We start from the raw sequence: 25,550 nt of genomic DNA, 5'->3' as shown, positions 1-25,550 counted from the left end.
TGAAAATGTGAAAACTTTTCAGGAGTGAGCACTTTTTCAGTTTACCATAGAATAAAAAAGTGTTGTGACCCAAAATCCACATAGATTGACTCAGAATTTTCACAAAATCAGCAGAAAGTGACACAAAATAATAGAAAGTGATCCATCTTTGCATCCAAAGTAGCCAAAAGGGATCTACGTGAGTTCAACAGAGCAGAGGATGTCTCCACAATTTGCATTTTATAGTTTTCTACTTAGGTAAAGAATCTCCCAAAATTGGTCATCAAGAAAAAGTACCGGACCTTTTGAGATATTGGTGGAATGGTACATTCAAAAAAAAAACAAAGAATAGTCTTTGTGCTACTGAAACCATTACCTCTGTACCTACACAAATCTACAATATTTACCCCATGCCATATGTTACACATGTATTTCCAGCAACCTCACAGACGGGGTTGGGTTTCAATTAACCAATGTGCCATCCAACCAGAATATAGCAATTAAAAACCATCCAATCAAATCTGTGTGACAACCAGACTCCTTTCATCACAGCAGGGATCCAGACGGCTCCTTACGGCCCCACCTGCCCCAAGCACCATCTCAGAGATGGACTGGAATAGCTAATTAGATAGCACCCCTTCTGTCGATGCAGCATGGGATACTCATTCAACACTAGTCCAGTAAAAATTCTACTTGATCTTACTCGTGTAGCCTTGAAATTTTCTATGTGTAAGCACTCCCTTTTCAATACAGAAGGGAAAGAGAAAAGGAGGGGATCGCTTTACAGTAGAGTCTGCTTGCGTCTGATGTTCATGTCGCAATGCATGCTTTTCAACTCGAGTTCCGTTCATAGAAGAGAATGTGTGTGTGTGCGTGTGTGTGTGTGTTTTTCGTGCACTCGACTGCCCCCATCTCTGCACATCTGTTGGAATCAGTTGTCATGTTGTTGAGAGAATCTTTGCAAGGTGATCGACTGAGCCGCAACACAACTCCGAGATGCAGAAAAGAACATTTCAAAGCAGTCGTCTGGGCCACAAGACTTGAGTGTTCCATTTTTGTTGAAAAGAGAGCCATTCTTAGCTCTTATTCCTTTTTCAATAATACATAATCAGGTGGGGGAGGGTTATATAAACTCATTGGCCCCAACATTAATTAGATTCAAAACGAGAACTGTATGAAAATACATTCAATATTTCAAAGGTTTGGTTTTCGAGGACAGTTTTTGTGTAACTGTACTTTCATCTGAGAGGTGCTACCCCCCTTTTTTATTTTGCTTACATGAGTAGGGCAGTGAAAACAATTTTTTACCAATGCATTTGCAGAGACAATGCGTTTGATAAGCTCACGTTGAAAACAATTCCAAAACAAATTCCAACAATTCACTATTGATTTTGCTAATACTAAATCCAGGAAATGTTAACCACTTATCTCCAAAATATAGTATTCAACTTTGCTTTCAACTAGTACATTAATATATATTTTTGGTTTATTGGCAAATATTAAGTCTTAGCCTTCTTCAGTATTTTAACCACAGCTTATTTCTAATTGTAGACAAAATGTTTGCTATTTTTCCAAGTGATCTCACTAGCAAACTCTTTTATAAAGCCTCAAACTGAGGAACTCATCAATCAGTACATACCATTTGTCTTCAATGGGACAACTACAAAAATCTGCAAGGCACTCCGATGCCAGAGTTCAATTCCACTTGACCTCATTGTGATTTGCGTGCACAGCTAAGCACCAAATATTAGATATTTAACATCATTACGCCTTAACGGATCTACAATGTCAAAAGTTGACAGGCAAACCTCATTGGCATTTAAGGTGGAGAGTGGGGCTTGGTCGCATTTATCTCCATATTAGGGGGGGATGCGATGAGGGATGTCAGCAAGAATGACATGTTCGGGGCGTGCATGACAGTATGCTCACGTGCCACTCCCATTAGGCATTTCTGAGGCCATCCAGTTTAATTGTATTTTTAAGCATTATCCCTGCCCTTCCCATTTATATTCAACCATTTGTCTACCACCCTGTTGACACAGTCTGATGAACATCCTTCCCACCGCCACTGATGTTAGTGGTCATATTAGCTGCACTGTTGACCAACTCCTGCAAGGTGACCGCCAGGAGATGTGGCTAGCTTCGAATTGAGACTTTCTGTGAAGTCAGCCACATTAGGTCAGGGCTAATTGTGTGTGTGTTGCTCATGGTGAATATTTGATCTGCTGTTTGCCCTTTCCTGGACACACAAAGCAGAATAATGGCTCTGTTTAAGAGGCAAAACCTTGGGCTTCCTTGACCTAGTCGGAGGCCCGTCCAATTACTCCATCAATTATTAATTCATCATAAAGGTTGTCCTTTTCCTCCATTATAAACACCAGTCTGTGCATTGCAAAGTCATGTGTGTTAAGAGGAAGTAGAGGTCAACACCACCCACATGGATCAACACAATTCCTTTACCCGAGAACATGTCCATCCGTGTCCTTTAAAATGCTACAAATGGCTAAGAATCTAAATTTATAAAATTCACGAGGGATTACGAAGGTTTTAATATTTGAAAATGGAGAAGCTGTGTATATTTTATGAGGAACAGAAAAATCTTCAATATTTGACAATGCTTATAAGTCATACAATAATTATTTGAAAATGATTAAGACATAATCATAACGTCCTTTGGGAAATCATACCACTTTTATCATTTGAATGAATTAGTCTGTCCAAATATTACAAGAATAATTGTCCTGTTCTTTTTTTTTATAGTCACATTCTGTTGAATTACTTTTATACCAGCAAATACGGGTATTTGTGGAAGCTGAATTCATACAAAGCGAGCAAAACAAGACCAACTGGAAAATCTAGTTGCTATGCATTATTCCATTGTAACCCCTATTGCTCACCTCAACTTCAAACTGGTTAGTAACTGACCTATAGTAGCCTTAGCTAGAAAATCCAGTCTTGGCGTCAATTTGTACACTAAATTTAGAATTGCACAAATAAAAGATCTAAATTCATAGAATAAGATGTCATTTTAGATTTTATTAGAATATTTTTTCCTTGTCCGCCTCACTCTTCTGAGATCGAGGGTTCAATCCCCAGTAGGTTACGACCTTCCTGCCTGGAGTTTACATGTTGTTATCATGCCTGTGTATGTTTTCTCCTGGTACTCTGGTTTGCTCTTACATCTCAAAAACATGCATGACAGGCTGGCTGAACTTTCTAAATTGCCCCTTGCTATGAGTGTGAGTGTGAATGGTTGTTTGTGTTATTGTACTCTGCGATTGGCTCGCAACCAATTCAGGGCATCCCCCACCTACTGACTAGAGTTAGGCTTCAGCATCCCTAAATCCTTTGGGAAAATAAGGAGTATGGGAATTGAATGAATGGATGTAACTTAGTTACAAGTTCACATAAAACTATAATATATGAAACTGAATAAAGCTCTTTCAAGTTTACCAATGCTAGGCTGGCATTATTATGTACACATTATGTTTGGTTATATGCTGCTGTGAGGGTTCCAATAGCTTGCAATGGTCTTTATTATTTGTATAACTACATCACCATACAACAAAAGGCCACATGTAAATTGTCAAAGTAATTATTGCTTTTCTTTGATCGCTGTATATTTATTGTCTTGCTTCAGGGTGTCAAGCAAAAGGCCTGTGGGACAGAAGCAGCCCTCCACAAAATGGTAAGAATTTTTTTCAACATAGTTGTACAATTTGTTGTTCACAATGCAGGATATAGAATGAATATATAGAGAACGTTACAACAGCGGTTTGTTCTCCTACAGTACAACGTTGTTGGTAAGGGCATATTTTCTTTTCAAACATGTTTAAAAAATAACGTGGGTGCTTTTTTTGTGGGGGCTGGAGTGGATTACATAATACATTTTCCATTAATTTCAATGGGGAAAAGAGATTTTTAGATACAGCTTTTTTTCATTTTAATCATTGCAATGCCACATTTTATATAATTTCTTAAAAATAGATAGACATATTTTCTAAGAAGGAGAAACTATACTTGACATGTATGAATGTGTGTACCCAAACACACATTCATGCATACCCACAGACTATATAATGTATATACACAGACACAAAGGTCATTGTGCTTTACAAAACGTAGTCGTTTTCATTAGAACTGTGACCAATGAAGTTTAGGGTCTAGTGTAATTTAATGTGATCAATATCCTTACCACTGACTCGGTGGTTAATGTTAAATGCGTTGTTTCATTTGACCTTTAGCTAATGGTGTTGGCACCCCGAGCAAAGGTCATGTTTTATATTTCAACTAACTACAATCATTGCATTAACCTTGAGTGGGGAATGAAAAAATAAAACAGTCAGCATTAACAAAGTATTGTGACATGGCATAAATAATGATGTGTATTAATGATGGTGAATTTGAAGTAGTGTACCTAGAAGTATTGGTGGTCTTTTTAGGTATGGTTGTTGTTGTTCGCGCCAGAAGCAGCAATGGAGACAATATAACCCATTCTTACCTAATGGTCTCGTGTCACCTTAATGTCTCCACGATAAATCCAGCCCCCTTTTGATGATGAAAATATATGCGCGATGCTGTTGATTTACTTTTATATCCCTCTGCGACCATGGGATTGAATACGATGTACAACTCTTATGACTTCAGTAACTTTCCTAGGCTGTTTTTTTACCGATACATCTATTAATGTCTTTTCCTTTGCATTCTTATTCCTGTCCTTTTTCCCTCTCAAATCCTCTTCCATCTGGCTGCATTTTCAATCAATATATATTGCAATATTAAAACAAACAAACAAAAAAGAAATACATGAAACAGCGTTATTGCATGCATAAAGTGACGAAGAGGAGGGGTAAAAAATAAAACACAACAATATAAAATACTCAATGAAGGGTATTTGAGCATGTAAGCAGACACCTATAGACAACAGTAAACACCCCTATGTCATCGTAGCTGTCTGTCTCAATGTTGCTCAGCATACAATAATAAAACCACCGATCCATCCATTATACGGATTGTGCTCAAGGAATGGGGGTGGGGGAAGCATATGGCAGCTGACTTTGGGCAGGAAATAGGGGATGCAACTTGAATTAGTTGTCATTCATTCAAAGGTCACTAATGGACAAGTAACCGTTCATATCAAAATAAATCTTTTTGCTACAAACACTAGACATCAGCCCCTAAAATTGCCAATATTTCTCATCTTTAACTATATATAATTAATTCAGCTACTCTAAAACATATGCAAAACATGTCTGGCAGGTGTTCCAAAGGAAGTGCCTAGTGAGACGATTTTGACGTGCACTTTAATAGAGATGTGTGACGTGGATTTTGAAGGCATTAAAAATCTGACAGCATAAATTCCTGCATTCATTTATTTATAATCTTCTTTAGTACATCCCAAATTGTCAGGGCTGTATTCATTAAATCACACTATTAGTCATATTAGCATTAGGTGCATAATTGAGCGTCATTATCTGTAATTATTCACAGGAATTACATTAAAGCCAGAGATCATCCAGGGGGGGATCATTTTTTTTCCCTACTTCGCATTTAGCAAAACATCCCGCAAACAAAGTCTGCATTAAATATTTAACCTCATTTGAGATGTTGCAATTTAATGTCATTAATTATTTTACTAATATCAATGGATTTTAATGTAATGGATCTGAAACCAAGAATAAGGGGGGTCCCATGACCATTGTGAGGATAAGTGGTTCCGAAAAATGAATGAATGTATGAATTTGGACCCATAGGCAGTTACAAAACCATGGAAACACGTGGATTTACAAAGAATCTTGCACAACACTACAAAATCACTAGTCTGCAGTCTATAATATAATTTTATTAACTGCTCAAAAGTGAAGTTAGCTGCCCTGATAAAACTATTTATTTGTAAAAAGACAGAATCATAATATAATAAATAGTGGGAATCGTTATAAAGGTGTTTTATGCGATAGTGGACTGCAAATACAGAATAGCTTTAAGAATGTAGTTTAAATAAGTGGTTAGACTCATTTGTTCAGTTGACTGCAGCACTTTTTGAGACTGTTACTAATTTAGATTTCAAAGAAAAAAAAGTAGAGCCGGCCGGGTGTTTATATTTAAACACTGTGTGCTGGTGACGGAATTTTTTTTCTGGCTAAGAGTGCCACTTTACATAAAAGCTCTGAGAATCTAGTAACTGTCATGTGGCCGCGAAAAAAAAACATTTTAAATTATCAAATTCCCCTGTGGCTCCGGTAAGAACAATGTGAAGCAAATTTGTGTTTGTCTAAGTGTGTGAGTCTATGTCTGTGTCTGCTGGTTCCCACTCTCATTAGGATCAACACTATAGGCCCTGCTTCAATGTCGTTTTCTGTATAGGCCATTACTGATACCTGCCCTGGGGTGGCAAGAAAAAGCCTGAGACAAAAAGCGAATCATGTGCAGTAAAATGCACCCAAGAGATTAGCGTGGCAAGGAAATCGGGGTGTGTAAAGAGGGGTGAACTTAAGGTTGAGTCAACTTGAGGCCACACTGGGATGTTGAGAAAAGATGAATTCCAGCCTTAGGGTGGCGTTGTATATAATAGCAGCGGGTGAAATTATGTTGCAAATGTGTAGTGTTATTCTCTGCAATTTACAATACATTTTATTTCAAGTGTAGCATGCCGTCTGTTACAAGATTAGCATAAAGAAATATGTGTTACAAGAACAATGGCTAGAATATTAGTCAGTACAGTACATATGTACGTCCCAATGGGGTCTGCTTTGGTAAAAATGACTAACTGGAAGTGTTTTAAAACATTGCAGTGATGGAGTACCCATTCTGAAAGCGAGCAATTTACACTGAAAACAGGGGAAACATTTTAAATTTTAACCTCAAAATAAACTTAAGCGAACGGCATGGTGTGTCAGTGGTTCGTACATAGGCCTCGTAGTTCTGTGATCAAGGTTTCAATCCCCCCAGTGGGTTCCGCCATGGCCCACAATAGTATTACAGACATTTTTCACCCATTGCTTGGTTTATTTAATTAGTCTCTAATGAAATATCATATACATATATTATATAAAATAAACACTGAAGTTTTGGACTGTAAGCAACAGGGATATTCACAGCAATAGACATGGACCTCATTATCCTGTAAAAATCCACATATTGATCGCACTGTAACAGGTTGAAAAGTACAGTGTCCAAGTACTATCTATGTATGTAGTATGCATAGTAATAAAATAAATAAAGGCAACACTGGAAAGTGGATCGAGAGAATGCAGTGTGACACCATAGCCTATATCTCACACCAGTTCACAAACCTTGTAATGTAAAGCATAATAACATGGTGAGATGCCAGCTGTTCACACCATGCTGGCCATTCATGTAAGAAAGAGGCCGAATTGTATTACACTCACAGACCAGCCGCTGCAGAAGGCGATTATGTATCGTAATGGAGTCCCATGCAGCCCGCTAATCCGTGATAATGTGATTCACATCTCAACATGCCTAAAAAGTTAAGGAGGACTTAGAGACATTGAGTGTAAAGAAATGGAAAAGGGCACATAAGGAGTGAGTCCAAGATGCTTTTGCTCTCTGTCTTATATACATAAACCCAGAGTCAACACGCTGCTTAATTTAAATAAACAATGCTTCCCATGTTTCATTAAAAAAACATTTATTTAATGTCGAAAACTAAAATGACTTCGAGACTTTGCTAAGGTTAAGTGAAACAGAAAAGGAATGAACTAAAATGACAGACAATATAGCAGACACATCCCTAATTTGCATGAGAACAAAATCATCTTTAAAGTAGCGTGCAAGTTTCATTTTGCGTGATCCTGATATTTAATCCGCAGATAGTTTTATGTTTATTTTCCGCGAATTGAAACAGCTCCCAGTTGCCTGAATACCAACTCGTTTTTTGTGTTTTTTTTTTAAAACCTGAAGACTCAAAAGTAAAAGTGGCCTTCTAATCTGTATTGCTGGTTATGGCAACAGGAGTACAGCTTTATACTAGGACAGACTAGAGACAGGGGGTTGCTAGTGGCTAATTCAATTTGTGCTCAAACCCCGAGGCTGGAGGGATAAAAAATACAAATGTGTCCTAGAGAAGAGTAGAAGCATCAACTCTATTTCCCCCCATGGAGATGCCACTTCACTATCAAGCCTACAAATTACACTTTAATTACTGGGTGAATCTGTGCATTTATCACATTCAGTGAACAAACCTAAATACAAACACAATTTTCACATATATGTAACCTTATAGATGCAAGTTGCATGCACATGATTGTAACCTTCTGTCTTGGTTGTATTTCAGGTTTATTATTTATTACAAATAATATTTTGTTGCGGTTTAGGCAACCAGAAAACACCTTTTACATTATATTTTTCTTGTTTGTCTGTCCAAGTTCAATCAAGGACTTTTACATGACACAAAAATTAAATAATTCAAGTTTAAAGGCATTGTACATCTGTAATATTTAAGATTTTCAAAATTGATGCTTGAATGATTATTTTTCTATATGGAATATTTCAAAAACATGCCTCATTATACAAAAAAAACATTTCTAATTGTTAATTTAGGTAACTTACCCAAACCTTAATTTGTTATGAAATAACATTTACATTTCAGTTAAAAAATATAGTTCACCTGAGATTATTTGAAAAGGTGTTTCCAACAGTGTCCATTGACTTTTATTACTTTTATTTCTCTGTGGTGAAACTCAGTCGTTTGTCCCAAAATAAATGCTGCCCTGGGGCCTGGAAATACTATAAAAAAACAGCACTAGTCAATGGGAAAAGTTTGTTTTCCATGGAATGACTTTCATTTCATCTAGGCAATAACTGTACAGAGACAAAGACCGTCTTCTGAGAGTCGCTTGTCCATTTATTTGCAGTGAAACTGAGTAAAAGCTAGAAAAAAAATCTCCCTGGGTTCATCTGTATATTTTAGTATCTAAGATCATTTTTTTTGTAAACTGTATTGAGGGGCTGGTGTTGTCATTCAAAGACACAATTTATATAACAACAGGAGGTAGGTGAATGGTTCCAAATGATTCTTTTGATTTAATTGTTTCTGTTTGAGCAGAAAAGATACAAAGTGCCCACCCTGACCTTCACATTTCTGAGGTGAGGGACTGACAATAAAGAGGAATAATTCTTGGGTCTGCACTGCTAGTGTGCATGAAGGATTTCTTAGGACCATCATCTCTAATCGAGGTACGGGTCAGGGAGGTCACTCGCTTGCTTTGCGAATGCTTGAAGGTTAGCCTATTTAGTGAGATTTGGGCTGTTGCCTCAAAGGGTTAAGGTATCAGTCCTTTTGAAAAGCACTCAACCCAAGGTTCACCATCCCTTAACAATAGGATTAAGTGATTTTAGCAGATTTTCTTGTGTCAGGCCCTAATTATGTACCAACGTTTGGGACTATCGGAATAATGATGACAGTAACCAGAACATTCAAACTACACATCCTTTGTGCAACTAGAGACCACTTCTGAATTGTGTAACAAATATTTGATATGCTGCCAATAATTAGTAGTAGTACAGTGAATAAGAGGGGGATAGGAATTAATGTGCTACACATGAGCAGTTCTTTCATAATCAATATTTTCTATCGTTATTACAGTGCTGCTTAGACTAAATACTGAAATTTTAATATCGTCTGTTTTTGCTCAAATTCTTGATACATACAAAATCTAACCCTGTTTAATTGAACTCATGATTAAAGAACCATAACTTAATGACCAGCAACAGGTGCATATGCAGGTTTATTTGACACTACCTTCTGCTAATGAAAAAGCCTTGATTATTCTGCCTGACACAACTTTGTCGCTGCCATAGAATAGTATCTTTTTTAATTAAAATATATTGACTTTAAGATACATTAAGTGTGATTGTATAATTTCCTCTTGCACCTCTGTTGATTTCTTATTGCATACAAGTGGGCCTTAGCACCTTGTTTGGAGATCACCCATCTAATAGTCTACAGTTTACGTGTCCTGTGATTGATGTGTAAGTCTAAGGCGAACTCCCACTCACTTTCAAGTCAGATGAGACAACCTCCAGCTCACCCGTAACCTTGAACAAACTGTAACTAGAAGAAAATCCCCGAATTCTATGATTGCAATCAGGAAAGCTCAAATAATTGAGTGTGATTTTCTACAAACTCTCCTGGAGTTGTTATGGTGACAACATGAGTAGAACTGTAAAATGAACTCCACATTTTCTCAGTCACAGAGGTTAGCAGGATTTCCCATTTGTGTAACACAATTACAACAAGGCTTTCCTGCCATTGTTGCGTGACTCAACTCTACTAAGGCTGAATTGTGTCAATGTAGCAGGTGTTGGCTGGGACAGCTCACGCTGTTATTGTCAGTCACCATGTTTCCCAGTTACCATATACTGCACCAACATGATTGGCCTGATTGGCAGTGCTATTTCTGAGGCAATTATTACGATTCTGATTATGTCAATCATTTCACTCCCTTCACCACGTGGTATCAAATAGTAGTGCCTTGCGTGCCACACTCGTTTTGATTTCCGCTCCTGTGTTAGACGGTTGTTGGAGGGGTATTGTCGTTTTTTACAGTAGGAATAACTTTTTAAAAATTCATGCTCTCCTCGCCTTCAGAGCTATTACCTTAGAGCTCAGTTGCTCATTCCAAATTACTAACGGCCTGTATATGGTCCCCATAATGATCGTTTTCGCTTTGTGTCAGTAATAATTGCGAGGTTAGTTGTATTTTAGTGCAAGCTCAGGGCTTCTGGTTTTATCTCACTACTTCTTGTATTATTCATGTCATCCCTATGTCTTTGACTTTTCTCACAGAGGCCTCCATTTAAAAGGCAATTACTACTATTACCTCCTCTGTTAGAAAAAAAGCCATTTTCTTCATTATCATCATCATCACCACAGCCACCATCATCATCATCTATTTACCACATGATTCAATTAGTGAGCCATCAGATAAAAGGTCACGGCTATAATCAGTCCATTGAGTCCACATTTTTTCTGTCTTTTTCCTTACACCTTTCCAATGTGCTTAACTTTAGATTTTCCGGGTGCTAACGACCTGTTGTCCCCATTTGGAGACTAACGCATTCAAGGCTGTGACCAAACGTGTGTGGCATCACCAACAAGGCTGTCTGAGGAAATGGTTTCCACGGAATCTGTAAAACAACGACACAGGTGAGACAAGTGCAATTACACCTAGAATAGACTGCACAAATTAAGACAAGATCTCACCTATGGATAGACCAGCAGCCACAGATAAATGTGCTTCACTCTGTCAAAGTAGATGCTATAGTATGTTAGAAAACTTTTCAGATTTCGGACAAGTTATATTTCCACAAACATGTGATTGTTAGCAGATGGGTGGATTTTTGAGGAGATTATTAAAGGACATCCACATTTCACCATCATTTTGATCATCGCAAGATTGTATAACAAAACGTGACAAATTTGATACAATTTGACATTAATCTGTTTAAATACAACGGCTCGTCAGTGGTGTGGAATCCCTTGTTCAAGGTCACGGAACAATGTAATGGGAGCAACAAGTTATCAGAGATGTTTGCCCAAGTACTAGCCTCTGTTGAAGTGCCGTTTAACAAGGGAGCCCACAAATGAGCTTTGATCACACTGTGTAGTGCTGTTCAATAATCTTAACGAAAAGCATTCCACTCGGATACTCTTCCACAACGATTGGGAATAAGGTTCTGCAATGCAAATCAAATGAGGAACGGACTCTACTTATACACCAATGTTTTTGAAGGAATATATTAGTGTTGTAGAATGTCTCTGCTGTCAAAACAGAGTTCCTTGCTGATGCTGGCCTGTTACTTTCACTGACACTAATGACTCTAATACATTTCAGAGTAAAATAAGTCACTTATCAGTGGAAAGCGTAATCTCAGTGAAAACTAAGACATTTCGCCCCACACACATATATTTCCAATCACCTTAAATATCGCCTTCTCGTTCCCACACTCAGATGCTGCGTGCCTTTTTGATCAAAGCGCATAGCAGGACACATCACAGACAGCATGTGTGTGTGCGCGAGTATGAGTACGTTCATCTCCGCAGCTGCTCTGTCAGCACACTCCAAGTCTGGGGGTGGGTGGTAGAAACATTTTTTTTTCTTTTTGGGTGGGTGGGGGAAGGATACAACAGGATACAGAAAAAAAACTCGTCAACAGCCCAAGGCGCTGTGCGGTGTGTGTGGCAAGGGGTACTGTGGAAACTCCATAGACATCATGGGTTAATAAATACTAACATGCATCCTTGCAAATATTCTTGTTACCCACAAGATGACTATTTTGTAATTAGGTTCAGTTTTAAGTGTGCAGGAACCTGTTATGACAAGCTGAATTGGATTTGTTGTGAATGCAAAGTACACAGCTTAAAAGCTCTTGGGGTATTTGGGGTGTTTGGCATATAGGCTTAATGAGTTGTGTGAGTGTGCATGAATGTGTGTCAGGGTAGCACAAGGGTGTTTGTTTTGCACTTGTCAAAAGGCGAGAGGAGCAAAATTCACCCATGTGACGGCAGCTGGCTGGAGGCAATTGGTCAAAATGGCTCTCATTGGCTAATTCCATGCAAACAAGTCAGAGACGCACTTGTCCTTGCCCACAGCCCGACCGGACCAGTCTCAAAGCACGCCAATTAGCAGCACTCTCTCTGGGCCCTCCCCTCCTTAGAAGTCATTCTTAACTTTGCACCCTCCACTCCCTTTGAGGATTTTGAATGAGAGAGGTGAAGGGGACATTAAATAAGCTTGTATCAATAACATGCAAAACGTCAAGCAGGAAACATCAAATAGCTAAGAGCTAAGCCGCCTTCCAATTAGCTGAAAGAGCTATTTAGTGGCAAATCTGGTGTCGGCTTGAATGCGGTTTTAAATGGGTGCATTAGCAGGCTTCGGGATTCTTTGTGAAAAACACCCCTCACGCTATTGCTGCAAGTTTGAGGGAAGTGGAAAACATGAAGGTGTCAAGACTCGCTAAATGAACCGGCTCGACACTGCAGTCTTGCAACAGTTCCACTGTGGGAGTAGCTAATTGGATGGTAATTAATGGAATGGGGGCTGATAAATACCTTTGTGAGCAGACTTGTCAAGGACATAGAGGTGAAGACTTTGAGCAAGTGGAGCGATGGAACGGAAGCTATAGGACAGACACCTTTTCCTCATTGTGACAGCTAATCCTCATCCCATCATCCCTTGCCTCAATTCCTAAATGAAAGTACCCCTCCCTCGTCACTCCTCCCCTTCCACTCCTCTCTCATCCTCCTCTTATCAGCCCCCCCTGCTTATTCCTTTCTGCCCCAACTTCACTTGTTTCCATGGAAACGCAGGATAAAAAGAGTAACTTCAAGATTAAATCAAAGATTTTTGAAAAGCCGGAAATATAACAAGTCCCTTTGAATCGTGTTCCTCGAGTTCAGGATGATACTCTATATTTTTCCTCCTTGCTGATACTACGTGTGCTTCTTTCTTCACCGTACAAGAAGACAGTAGTACAGAAGTAAAAGGGAAAAAAAAGTATTTCTCAATAGGACCAAGAGACAGTTTATGAGTTGATAGTTTGTCCTTTTACTCTCAGCTTTTTGTTTTTATGTATTTCTAAATCTGACTCAACCTCCGACTTCCTTAATCCAAATTGAGAATGGGCTGAATAGCCAAGCTTCAAGAACAAAGGATCGGTTAGGTATCCTTGAAAATTGGTTTCACAACATTATAGCATTTAGCAAAGCGCTTTGTTGGAAGGCAGCTTCTTTTTTTAAAGCTTGTTATCTGAACGAAACATGGTATAAACGGCAATTATTATTTGCACCAATTGCATGTGTCTGGGAAGTTTGAAAGTGTTTACAAAAACAGTCTTACAAAGTGAGCCTGTTTTCGCTGAAAACTGCAAATCCGACTATTCTACTTGAAATTTCAAACCATTCTTAACTAGAAAATATCTGCAGAAATGTTGAAAGTGCTTGTAAATAGTGGCTAACATTTAATTGGATAGATATTATAGGCTTTATAAATTACTGGTGCTTTTATTTGCAAAAGGAACCAAAGAGAAATGAGGCATCCTGTTTAAATCTTTATTGAGAACTTTGGGAAGAATCTTACATTAAATTAGACAGGATACAAAAACTGGGCAGTGCATTGTCTATTCCTTCAAGCTCTGTCTGGATGGCATTGAGGCAAACTGTATATATTCATGAACAAAGATCTAATGAAAGTTAATCAACGCCTCATTTTGTTTGATTCCACCCATTGCTTCAGATTCACCATGCTGTCAAAACTCTTTTATTTCAAAACTTATGCCTTGTTGAAAAGTCTTTCTGCCTATAAAATATGCGTCTGCTCGCCTCTGGCTGTTGTCCTATAAGAAGCATTACTTCTAATGTTGCTTTCAATTTTGCTCAAATCACTAGACATTCTTTCTCATTGCTTTATACATTCTCACTCCAAAGACTATTACAGTTGGTCCCAGCTGATCCATCTCAGATGGTCAAATGAGTTTTTTCAGCCTCTATTCTCCAAACTATAAATTGCCATGCCGATTAGCAAAAAATAATCAGACACAAATTAAATGGTCCAGTCAAGATTGCAGCTAAAATTGCACATTATACAAACTAATAGTCTACTCTATTGACAGAGCGATAATCTCTGGACGTGTGTAGCTTCAATGCAATGGACAAAGTGGTTGGACAAGGAACATGTACCTGCTTATCTGAGATTAGGCTTTAGCTATCCCCCAGCATCACAGGTCAGATACTGTATCTGAGGAAAATCAATACATTTATTGCTGTGTCCTAGAACAATAATCCCTGACAGTTTGAAGAAGTCAGTTGAAGCTCTGGAAAGGAACATGCTGTACTGATTTGATCTTTGAACCCAGCTACCTTGGCCGGTTTGTCTTGGATACCATTCAAAATCAATACACTTCTTGCTTTGACATAAAGGAATTATCACTAGGAGTCTGAAGATGAGTTGGAAGTGCTTCTGGTGGAGAACTGACAAGAGACCTTTTTGGACGCTGGCCAAATCCTATGTAATCCTGTCGCCTCCAGGGGAGTGCAGTAAACACTTGCTCAGTTCTTAATTTCTCCATTCGAATGGGAACCACAGTAGCGTGCACAAGCTCAGACTGCACTATGAAAATAACTGTCATCTTTGCTCAGTGCAGAGAAGTGACACAGATCCATATTGACACTGGTAGCATGGAAAGCACTTTTTTTTTTCTTCAACAAGCAAGAGTGTGTCCCTTCTTTACACACGGGTGAGTCTTCAAGGAGATGCAAGTACAACTTATCTGAATGGTAATGGCTGGTAAAGGCCTAGTATAAAAAGGCATTGCATGTAAAGCTTTCAAACACACTTAACCAAAGGTTAAACCTGTACCTCGAATGTAACAGCTATAAAATAATCCAGAGTTTAAGATTGTGCTACAAATTTAGGATACCCATTCGAGAAAACCAGTTCATTTAGCTGTGGTTTATTTTTTCCCCTCATTTAGATTGTTACATTTTTATAGTCATATAAAAAGGTAACCTTTTGCAAGAGGTGGAACTGAATGAATGGATTTGGCAGAAGAATTGACTGTGGATGCAATTACATCATTTAAATATAGACTTCACTGCAAAATCTTGTGATTCTTACCAGTTAAGCATCAAATACCACATTAACAAAGATGTCCAATCTATTTTATGAAATATATAATTTAAATGCAATAGTACGTTTACTCAAGAAAACCATATTATTTTAGTTTCACATGAATTGAAAACAAACTTGCAAAATAAATGTAAATAAATGGAATTAATTCATCTTTTTAAAAGTGCATAACACTCCATACTTATTTGATTCAAAACCAAATTTGTCTTGCATGCATAAAGGCTACTTCCATTGAATTGAACAGCATATGCTCTTGTGTCCAAGTGAGGGGGCATGTTTGGACCAACATGGAAATAAGTTGATGCTATATCATCTCAAAGTCAATATTTTGAATGCATACGGATGCAGCAAAAAAACAACTCAAAATATGGAGGAACAACAGTATTATTTTACTGTTCTTCAGGGTTTGTTTTCTATATTAAAGCAGTGCCAGCTAATAAAATATTTTAAAATTGCAGTATCAAACGAATTGGCATTTGATGAGCATTCTTTCTATGAGGATATTTAGAATAATAAAAAACATGCTTTGTGTTAAAGCACAGTAGCACCATCAACAGAATAATTAAGCTCTTTTATGTTCCAACTCATTTCATGTCCTGAACTGTTGATCACTCAGTTAGCTCGTACCAACAAAGCACCATCAGGATGCTGCTAAAAAAAAAGCACCATAACGGGAGTTGAAAAATAAACTAGTATTTGTCAAACAACTTTTTTTACAGTTTTGGCATCTTCTATGATCACTACTGAGTGCCTAATCTCTCGTCCTTAAGTCCTCACAGATGTGCCAAGTATAAAAATGACTTCACTCAAACATCCACAGTAGTCTGTAACCAGGGAACAATTTAAATTGAAGCAATCTACCTTGTTGCCTGTCAAACTTGTCAGGCTATTTCCTTGCAATGTGTCTGCTTTAAACATAAACTTAAAAAGGTATGCATACCCTTCAAGAAAAGAATTAATGTACAGAAAAAAACTTCAATAAGGCTGCGATACAATGCTGCAGGACATTTTTTTTAGTCCATGTATTTTTTATGCACAGTGTCTTCCCTTCTTTGTGGCTCTATTGTACACCAGTCAGTGAGAGAAATCGCATGCTTCAGGGCAAAAGGATTCCTTGCATTATTCTGACTCTACACATGGCCTGTACTGTAGTGCTGTGTAGCTCCACCAACACTGTGAGATTTATGAGGTGCACAGTCACCAAATCAGAACTAATGAATTGTATTGCTATTTGCTGAATTTAACACCAGCTTCATTTTTTACTGCCTTTGTTTAACATAGTGAGAGTGCTGATGCGAACCACCAATCCGTACTGAAAGGGTTACTGAGTAACCAGCGTGAGATTGGAGAATGTGAAATTGATCTGTTCTTGTTGGGCTTTATAGCATGTGTTTGCACGCTGAGCCCAAAGATTAACCTCATGCTCAATACCACTGTGCTTCTCTGCATCCATATGTTTCACACCATGACCCAGGAAAATGGCCTATAATAAACAAACACACATTTGAAACGTAGTTTTGGATAAAACCATCCTCCTTACTCGTAAATACATTTGAGGATTTTGAAACCACATGCCAAAATCAGACGTGAGCTCGGTCAGCATTCGGTAAATATCCCCAGTCTTGTTAACATGTCACACCTTTTAAATGGGTTGACTAAACAACCCACCTGGGACTCACCAGAAAGAGGGAAGTGGGCGTACGAGGGAGCGGTAACGGGTTGACGGAATAGAGAATAAAAAAAGTGTCCTGTCGTTATTTTTACAAGTCTTTACGACTCAATTTAGCGTGTGGGAAATAAAACAAGCAGGATGTCGCAGCTCCAAAGGCTAAGATGAGTTAGTGGGACCCCCTGAGCTGTCAGAGAGCTCACAGTGTCGGTGTGGGGGCTGGATCATGAGGAACGAGGGAATAAAAAAAAAGGTGGTGGGGGAGGATGCAAGGGATCATCACATTTTCATTAAAATGAACACTTCTGTTCAGTTTGCCATGTTATGGTTTTTGAGGGTAAACCCTGATCTAACCGGACAGGCCATGTTGTATTAAAGGATATCAAATGATTGTCAAGGTCTGACAAAGCTTTTGAGTATCTCATAAAACATCTTACTAGACGTATACGTAATTGGGTTAGAAGTCTAGCTCTTGCAACTCATAAATAGTGAATCAAATTCCATGAGGGGAAAGGCTGGATTGACACTTTATTGTTTAAGTGACACAATTCTACTTTTTATCCTAGGTGGATATATACTAGAGACTTGAGGACACAGTATCTATGTACAGTAATGTTAATGTGTGGGACTGTTTGTGTATAAACTAACATTGGAGAAAAAACAAGTGAGCACTTTTGTAGTATAGTACGGAGCTTTTATTGTTATTATGTTTAACTGAAATGATCTTGCGAAACTTGCGGTTAAAAAAAGTGGATTTGCATTGAGTTTAAAAGTTTTTTTTTCCATGCTAAAATAGATTGTTTAAAAATGGAGGATGATCAGTATAACACTACTCGTCCTGGGAGTGGTTATCCTCTAAACACAAAAAAAGATTGCAAGAGGGCACCGACTTCTTTATTAAGTGGCGAAAAATTCTTTTGTGTTGACGAATAGAAATCTGTGAAAAATGGTCACATCTGTTGCCAAATTGAGAAATAAATGAAACCAATAGACATTCCTGAATGAATTCCTTCCATTCAATTAAAATTTTTAGAAGTTCATTCAAGGACACCACAGAGGAAGCCATTGCTGTAAATAAAACCACACGTTTGCATGTGGATGTCACACTGGAAAACTTGTTAACTACTTTGTGGACATATTAAAACAAAAGTATAGTTTGGAAGGCAGAGTGAACACTACAGTTTAGACTATGCTGCTCAAGTAAGGATTTGATGTAATACAACAACAATATTATGATAGAATAAGACCCGTTTACACTCTTTCTCTTCTTGTTTGGATAGTTGAAGTGATCTGCTTCTTGTTCTCTGAATGCAGTCTGTGATAAAGAATTTTTTTTTCCAGGAGGCTGTGATAGGAACATATGTTAACGGGTCTGTCTCCTCCTCAGAAAGGCAAGGACTCCTGTCATTCATCTTTATTCCACACTCTCCTTTTCTTCTTTTATTTTCCACCAATTGGGATCTCTCACAAGGGAAGAGGAGGAGAAGGAAAAGTAATTAAAATTCTGTTCGGCATGACAACGCTGTTTCATGCCTCATTTTTTGTTCCTCTCTTCTGCCACACATGGAATGAATACAGGATAAAGAGGCCTCAATAGGTGAATAGACACTGCTGGGATGAGCTTTGAGCACGCAAGGGGTTACAGTGAGAGTTGAGGTTGGGAACGCACAATCACATTCTTATCAGCAAGACATACAGCATGTTCAATTTTAATTGTTGGGATGTATTTTACAAGCTGAAAACGGAGGTGCGCACAAGCGTGGGTTTTTTATCGCGGCAATACATGCGCCTGTGCGAGACAAGCGAACACGTTGGCGCCACGGCACGCTTTCATGTGCTGATTCTGTGATGTGTTTACTCACTGAAAGGTGATGGAGGTGGTTGTTGGCAACAGAGTGCCTCTTGGGATACCGTCCACGGGGCTTGTCACTTACTGTCACTCACATGTCAGCCCCCTATCCCCCCAATCCCATACTCCCCGTGCTCCCCATCATCCCCACACCAGCTCCTCCAAAACAAAGACAGAAGCAGCCCCAGCAGCTGCAAAGGGCCCATCACTCCACCAGTATTTAACCTCTGTTACCGCTTCTCTTTGCTACCTCTCTCTCTCTCTTTCCCGCCTTCATCAAAGCAGTTGGGGCTATTTTGTTTCCCGGCTCTACAGAGAGTTATTGCTCATGACAACGATCATGGTCGTTTATTTTCTCGTGGCAGCATGGCCTCTGTATGCATGCCGGGCTAGTATTACTCTATGATATTCAAGCGCTCTCTATTAAATATGCATGAACCCTGGAGATGAAAATTAATTTTGGGAATGTTTTATCCCCCCCTCCTCCACCTCTTCTTTTTTTTTTCCTTCCCTGCGCTCGCTCTTTGAATGTTCAAATATGCCTTCATCTGCCTTTGTGTCAGGCTGGGAATTCATTATTTCAATTGGTGGTGATGGTGTAATACAACACAATATGTGCTGGTTGCCATATTGATCTTATTAGGGCAAGAAAACAACTCTGTTGAAACACATGTCGCAGAAAACGAGTTTTCAACGCGCGTTGAGTTTTGCCAAGGTCGCCTTAAGCTCTTATAATTTATGAATATTTAAGTCCATGAAGTTAAAAAAACATATTAAATGGAATTATGCATGTACAAAGAAATGGAAAACTACAGTAGCTCACTGCAGCTCTTCTTGTCTTTTTTTTTTTTTCCACAACAGGATCTTGGCAACTCATCACTAATTCTGCTCCGGATATATGCTTGAAAAAAAAAACTCCAGACACCAGACGTTGACCAAGTATGTGGGTGATGATGTACTCATATCCTGCTCCACAGCAAATTACTACATTCGTCAGGTAAGAGTGTGTACGAAAGCATCAAAAAGAAAAAAAAGCTGGTTGAGCAAATCGTGTAGGAGGGGAAGTCGATTTAAATTACTGGATATAACAGGGTCTTTTTCGAGTAAGTTATAGAAGTAAGAAAAATAAAGTTTTGCTTCAAAAATAGTTGTCAGTTACACACAAGGGTGTTCTCTAGCTTTCATTGTACCCACAATTTTCTTATACTATACCTTTATCAACTTTCAATAGATCATTTCCCCCTGAACAAAAAACAACATGAGTCTGAAATACACTCAATATTTCAAGTAAACAGGCATCATGCAAAAGTCGAGGGAGAATGAGAACATCAGAATATGTTTTTTGGGCTATAGCACCAACAGTAAAGCAACCGTAAGCATTAATTAGAATTATTTTGCCTGGGGGGTGCTCCTAAAATTGTTGAGAACTGTCTTTCCCTGAAACCTCTAATGTCAACATAAGCACATTGGTAATTAAAATACTTGGAAAAATTGGATGTCGGAGGATCATGGAGACTTTGAGAACTGAATTTTTACATGCTGTAGATATTGTCTGAGATTGGCTGGGAACCAATTAAGGTTGTCCCCTGCCTACTGCCCATAGTTGGCTGGGATAGGCTTCCCCTGTGACCCTTGTGAGGATAAGATAGACAGAAAATGAATGTAGCTTTTGGTTCCAATCAGAATCTTCCCATTCCCAAAGTTGTACATTTTATTCAGTATAATAGCAATGTTTTTCCCCACTACAGTATCTTTTCCCTCTCTGCTAGTTTTTTTTTCCCACATGGTGATTTAAATAGCTACTCTTTGCTGCAATCAGTCAGTGTCTCATCTCCATCAAGAAAAAAAGAGAATCATTGAGGAATATTTATGGTGACAATTTTGACTAATGAAATGAAGACTGCAGTCTGTGATTTTGTTTTAGTAATCATTATGACAGCAGTGAGTTTGCGTCGCACGGAAGAGCTGAAGTTTGAGTACAGTGGGTTGTTTTGACCCTACGGCCTGTGTTCACTCACCCAGTGCTCATATACATAACTGCATCTTTCATGAGCTGTGGTCAATAATCAATCTATATTGCATAGGCACTTGCGCGTATGTGTATATGTGTCGCACTGCAGGACTTGGCTGGAGCCAGTCAGTGCCAACAACACAACGTAACATTATACACTTGCCATCAGTAATGATAATGTTATCTAAATTGAAGTTTTACTCAATAGCTAAGTAGTGTTAATATTATAGTATTTTCCTGTAAAAGTGAGTCAACTGTCATAATTATTTTGATCTTTGACCTGGTCAATAATCTACTTGTAACCCTGATGTGTAACTTTGAAATATAATATGACAACTGGATAAGCTAGAGTGCACAACTGTAATCTTATTAAATTCATAGTTTAAATCAGACATGCTAAGCTTTGAACAACCTTTGAATTAAGACAATTTCAGCATTGTAAGAAACATGCTTGCATGTTCTCTCTGGGCTTGCATGGGTTTTTTCTGGGTCCACCGGTTTCCTCCCACATTCCGAAATTGTGCATGGTAGGCTGGTTGGACACTCTAAATTGCCCCAAGGTATGAGTGTGAGCATGAGTGGTTGTCTGTATATTTGTGGCCTGCGATTGGCTGGTCACTGATTCAGGGTGTCCTTAAGTCAGCTGAGATAGTCTCCAGCAACCCCCATGACCCTTGTGCTGTTCAAAAAACGAAGCAATGACTTCAAGGGCCTCCTTTCTCGCTCTATTTTTGTCTTACACATCTGAATCACAACATTCTCTGTGTGAGAATCATTAATATATCAATTACATCCTCTGCAACCAAACTGTGTTTGGTTGAGTGTGCAACACTGCCTGTTGTGTGTCTCCATGAGGGCATGTTCAATAAATGTATTTCAAATGTCCTCTTACCAGTTTGCGACACAATCTCTGTAATATATTGCGCTCTTGTTCACTTTCCAAAAGAATTAATGTTACACTTGGATCCCTTCATCACCTCCAAGCTTTCTCGCAGTGGCACCTTGTTTAAGCTCGGTTTGTATTAGCAAAGAGCAAACTGGCCACTCGTAGCTGGTAGATGACCCCTGCGGATCTTATCAGGTGAAGGGGGTTTTGATTAGTGTTAATGGCTGGGACTAAATAGCCGTCAGCCTTTGGCTACACCTATATGTGAGTGTGTGTTTGTATGTTGGGCTCAAGGGCACGCCAGCAATTCATCATGCTGGAAAAGCTATATTCGCGTCGCAGTGATGAACATGTTATGTGTCTCACCCTGCACCCTAAGCTGCAGTGGTGGTAGTAATTGTTAGCACCTTTGGAATTCGGGTCTCTCAAATAGAAACTACAGAGGCACATTAATCTAAGTGTTTAATTTATTTTGGGACTGTGCTTGTTACTCCATTTACTTCAACATTAAATGCTTACTGATTAAAATTTATGCAAATGTTATTTTAAAAACTCCTAAAAAAAATAATCGCAATTTTTTTCCGTAATAAGATAAAGGAAATACAGTTGCACTGTTTTGTAAAAATATATTACTGAAACCTTTATGGGAGTATAGTTTAGTCGAGCCTTGCTTCATATAGTAAACAAAGCAACTGCTTGTGATTGACATGTGTCCTGAAAAGGTTTATAGATATCACAATATGGTGCAAATTGACCAATTTAGTACCAAACTGACATCAGATGGCATCAAAGCAAAATTGTTATTGCTTTAATACTAAAACAATAAGTATTATTCCTGCATATGTACATAATAGACAAAAGAAAAACAGTGAAAGTTACAGGGAGTAGATTTAAAGAAGATAACCTGGGGTCAACAGTACAGGGTCGTGGGGAATGTGCAAAGGAAGTAAAGAACTGTGTGCAGGAAGGCTAGAACAGCTGGAAGAAAGTGTCAGGTGTGCAATGTGATAGGAGAGTGTCAGTGGCGATGAGGGGAAAGGTCTGCAGGACAGTGATGAGGCCAGCCGTGATGTATGGCTTAGAAACATTAGCTCAAGGGGTGGAGCTAGAAGTAGCAGAGATGAAGATGCTGAGGTTCTCCTGAGGATTGACCAGGTTGGGGTAGAAATGAGACTGTAAGAGACACAGTGGAGGTTAGACATTTTGGAGACACGGTCTGAAAGATGGTCTGGATGGTGCCAGAGGAGAGTTGGATACTATATCACTTGGAGACAAGATAAAATGTTAGTGTGAACCTTGAATAATCGATCAAAATCCTCTAAAATGTCTGGCAGTATAGGAGTGATCATGTTCTCTGCTTATGTTTCCATTATATAACTTTGAAATTGTCCTGTAAACAAATGCTAAAGTTGCAGTGGCCACTTTTTATTTCAGTCAGATGAATTTATCTAGAAATATAGCAATATTTCATGCCTATATCACACACTTCACTGCTGTGAGTCGGATATACCACGACTACTCTAGCGGCTAAAATGGGGTTTATTTCCCAACAGTTCTCAAGGCATTAATGTAGTTCACTGGTGCAGACAATCCTCACCAAGAATCTTTGCTTTTGAAGAATGTTGGATAGGGTCCGCGCCACAGACCCTACCGCCAGTGTGTCAGCAGCATGGTGATATATGTAAATACTGTATATGTGAATACACTGGCAGACAGTAAGAATTAAGCTCGTCTTACTGAGCACAATCTTTGGGTATGATTCACGATCCACTCGTGGCCCAGAAAGACAGGTTGCAGCGCCAGCTCTGTAAATCGTCTGGCATCTGGCGCAACAGACAGCCTTGCATGTTAATGCAGAGTTAATATTATTCTTATGAACTGCGAGTGACTTTGCATGTTAGTGAGCTCTCTATCAAATTAACGTCATTTCCATTAACGCCACCGTCTATTTTGTGTCACAAGTGCATGGACGCCACATTGCAGTTTTCCGTCGGTAAATCAAGGTGCGCAGACGGCGGCAACAAAGAGAACTAAGTTGCACACACAAGCATCTTGTGAACGTTTTTAAAGTCCTTAAATCCATGTTGGCACCCAAACACACGTAACCTTTCTGCACGTCGGAGAGCAAAGAGGGGGACAAATGATAGTCCTGACTCATTTATCACATTGCTCCAAATGTACAGATGAATCCAGTGATGAAAATCTGTGCTGAGAAATGTCAGGCAGATATTAACTCCAATGCATCAAAGTGGCGCTGCAGTCACTAAGCTGACGCTCCCAGCCGCCGGTTCGAGTCTGAGCCGGCAATGTAATTTTCAGCCAACTGTGGCCATTTGTCACCCAGAAACGAGTAAATAAAGACACAAGTCACTTTCTCCCAAAGATTAACATCTGAAATGATGCAGAGCGAATTTCATTAGTGCGCAAATGCCATTCTTTAGATCTGTCTCATCTCAATGAGAGTGAAGAGAGGGAAAAGGGGGGGAAATTGCCTTTTCATGTAGTTTTCACTAATCGCTTCCCTAACAAAATACGGCAGCCTTGTACTAATAAGTAAGTTAAGGCTCAGTGGCTAGATAGAGTGAAACAGCACAGAGGCTAATGGAATTGAGAGCTTTCCATGCCTCCATGGGTGTCTTAATTGTCGAAAGGAGATTCTCAGATGAGTACTGCGGGAAGCCAAAATTGGAGAGCAACTCGCCGGACTTGTTTTAAGCCAGAGCGCCTCTCATTTGCGTAAGCTGGATCAAGTCCTTTATTCGGTGTCTGGAAACAGCAGCGGCAAACTTTCCAAAGCGCCCAATTGGGACTGCAGTGACTAAAAAAGCTGTAAATGTATAGCTTGGCAGTTTAAACTCAGCAGATTCCTTTGTTTTTTAATCTAAACTGAGGAATTATTTGTTTTCTTTCGAGGTAAAGTTATGTACTATCACTGTGTATGTAACATGTGACTCCATTGTAGACTCTTACTACAAAGTAGCTGTAGATTGTTCCCTAGTCTGGCTAATCAGGATGTAGAAACTGGTATGTTGGGATGGTGTTGTAAATCTGTTGTCACTATTATGTAACAGTGGTGAAGCAGTCTTGAATAGCTCACTCAGAAGCACATTTCACCAAAAAGTTTGTATCTGCCTTAAGGCAATATACTACAATACTACTACTTACTACTAAGGTGGAACCAAAAGCAATGTTTTTATATTTGACAGACCTGATAAAAGCACACTTTTAATAGATGGCTTTTTAAAGAAAATAATCAGGTAATTTGTAAATTATGAACCATGAATATGCCAGGTAAGAGATTCATAGACATTGTAGTTTTGACACATTTTTTAACACCGCATAAAATGTGCCCTTTGTTGTTCAGCTTCTCTGATCGAAATAAACGCTGAGCACTCCTACTTGCGCATATATAATTTATATTCGTCATTAGTATTCCTCATACAGCATTCAAACACATCGTATGTCATGAAACCTATCATTTCTAGCTACTTGGTTATTATTCTCTT

The 25,550-nt window shown here is 38.8% G+C and overlaps 1 long non-coding RNA gene across 1 annotated transcript in view; it reads left to right on the top strand.

Annotated features, from left to right (window-relative positions):
• The window catches only part of LOC144209833 (uncharacterized), a 57,073-nt gene extending 36,929 nt beyond the window's left edge, over nucleotides 1-20,144 (top strand). Inside the window, exons 3-5 of the long non-coding RNA XR_013329253.1 lie at nucleotides 3,620-3,667; nucleotides 11,011-11,146; nucleotides 20,009-20,144. This is a non-coding gene — a long non-coding RNA (uncharacterized LOC144209833). The remainder of the gene's footprint in view (nucleotides 1-3,619; nucleotides 3,668-11,010; nucleotides 11,147-20,008) is intronic.
• The last annotated feature ends 5,406 nt before the right edge of the window (nucleotides 20,145-25,550 follow it).

The sequence above is a fragment of the Stigmatopora nigra genome, chromosome 16, assembly GCF_051989575.1.
Source record: "Stigmatopora nigra isolate UIUO_SnigA chromosome 16, RoL_Snig_1.1, whole genome shotgun sequence".
NCBI lineage: Eukaryota > Metazoa > Chordata > Actinopteri > Syngnathiformes > Syngnathidae > Stigmatopora > Stigmatopora nigra.
This window is presented reverse-complemented; position numbering and strand designations above follow the sequence as displayed.